The 1,976-nt window shown below is 43.1% G+C and overlaps 1 non-coding gene across 1 annotated transcript; it reads left to right on the top strand.

Annotated features, from left to right (window-relative positions):
• Positions 1-1,500: 1,500 nt before the first annotated feature.
• Positions 1,501-1,608, top strand: LOC112752538 (small nucleolar RNA R71). Its single transcript, XR_003176970.1, has one exon. It is a non-coding gene; the product is annotated as a small nucleolar RNA R71 (small nucleolar RNA).
• The last annotated feature ends 368 nt before the right edge of the window (positions 1,609-1,976 follow it).

Here is a 1,976-nt window from a genome sequence, read left to right as displayed (position 1 = left end):
GGGAGATCCTTGAGTTGTAAACACAAGGGAGTCCTCATTCCATTGAAGGACTAGTTCACCTCTGTCAACATTAATCACAGCTCTTGCTGTGGCCAGGAAAGGTCTTCCTAGGATGATGGATTCATCCTCTTCCTTTCCAGTATCCAGGACTATGAAATTAGCAGGTATGTAAAGGCCCTCAACCTTTACTAATACATCTTCTACTTGTCCATAAGCCTGTTTTCTTGAGCTGTCTGCCATCTCTAGTGAGATTTTAGCAGCTTGCACCCCATAGATTCCCAGTTTCTCTATTACAGAGAGGGGCATGAGGTTTATTCCTGAACCAAGGTCACACAGAGCCTTAAAGATCATGGTGCCTATGGTACAGGGTATTATGAACTTTCCAGGATCCTGTCTCTTCTGAGGCAATGTCAGTTGATCCAGATCACTTAGTTCATTGATGAACAAGGGAGGTTCAACTTCCCAAGCATCAATGCCAAACAATTTGGCATTCAGCTTCATGATTGCACCAAGAAACTTGGCAGTTTGCTCTTCAGTGACATCCTCATTCTCTTCAGAAGAGGAATACTCATCAGAGCTCATGAAGGGCATAAGGAGGTTCAATGGAATCTCTATGGTCTCAAGATGAGCCTCAGAGTCCTTTGGTTCCTCAGAGGGAAGCTCCTTATTGACCACTGGACGTCCCAGGAGGTCTTCCTCCTTGGGATTCACGTCCTCTCCTCTCCTCACAGGTTCGGCCATGGCGCTTATGTCAATGGCCTTGCACTCTCCTTTTGGATTCTCTTCTGTATTGCTTGGGAGAGTACTAGGAGGGATTTCAGTGATTCTTTTACTCAGCTGGCCCACTTGTGCTTCCAGATTTCTAATGGAAGACCTTGTTTCATTCATGAAACTTACAGTGGCCTTAGATAGATCAGAGACTAGATTTGCTAAATTAGAAGCATTTTGTTCAGAGTTCTCTGTCTGTTGCTGAGTTGATGATGGAAAAGGCTTGCTATTGCTAAACCTGTTTCTTCCACCATTATTAAAGCTTTGTTGGGGCTTTTGATCCTTCCATGAGAAATTTGGATGATTTCTCCATGTTGAGTTATAGGTGTTTCCATAAGGTTTACCTAAGTAATTTACCTCTGCTATTGCAGGGTTCTCAGGATCATAGGCTCCTTCTTCAGAAGGTGCCTCTTGAGTACTGTTGGATGCAGCTTGCATTCCATGCAGACTCTGAAAAATCATATTGACTTGCTGAGTCAATATTTTGTTCTGAGCCAGTATGGCATTCAGAGTATCAACTTCAAGAACTCCCTTCTTCATAGGCGTCCCATTGCTTACAGGATTCCTTTCAGAAGTGTACATGAACTGGTTATTAGCAACCATGTCAATGAGTTCTTGAGCTTCTGCAGGCGTTTTCTTTAGGTGAATGGATCCACCTGCAGAGGTGTCCAGTGACATCTTTGATAGCTCAGATAAACCATCATAGAATATATCCAGGATGGTCCATTCTGAAAGCATGTCAGAAGGACACTTTTTGGTCAACTGTTTGTATCTTTCCCAAGCTTCATAGAGGGATTCACCTTCTTTCTGTCTGAAGGTTTGAACATCAGCTCTAAGCTTGCTCAGCTTTTGAGGAGGAAAGTACTTGGCTAAGAAAGCCGTGACCAGCTTATCCCAAGAGTTCAGGCTATCTTTAGGTTGAGAATCCAACCAGATTCTAGCTCTGTCTCTTACAGCAAAAGGGAAAAGCATGAGCCTGTAGACTTCAGGATCTACTCCATTAGTCTTTACAGTATCACATATCTGCAAGAATTCAGTTAAGAACTGAAAAGGATCTTCAGATGGAAGTCCATGAAACTTGCAGTTCTGCTGCATCAGAGAAACTAATTGAGGTTTCAGCTCAAAATTGTTTGCTCCAATGGCAGGAATGGAGATGCTTCTTCCATGTAAATTGGAATTAGGTGCAGTAAAGTCACCAAGCATCCTCC

The sequence above is a fragment of the Arachis hypogaea genome, chromosome 15, assembly GCF_003086295.3.
Source record: "Arachis hypogaea cultivar Tifrunner chromosome 15, arahy.Tifrunner.gnm2.J5K5, whole genome shotgun sequence".
In the NCBI taxonomy this organism is placed as follows: Eukaryota; Viridiplantae; Streptophyta; class Magnoliopsida; order Fabales; family Fabaceae; genus Arachis; species Arachis hypogaea.
Note: the sequence above shows the minus strand (reverse complement) of the source record. Positions and strands in the feature narration are given on the sequence as shown.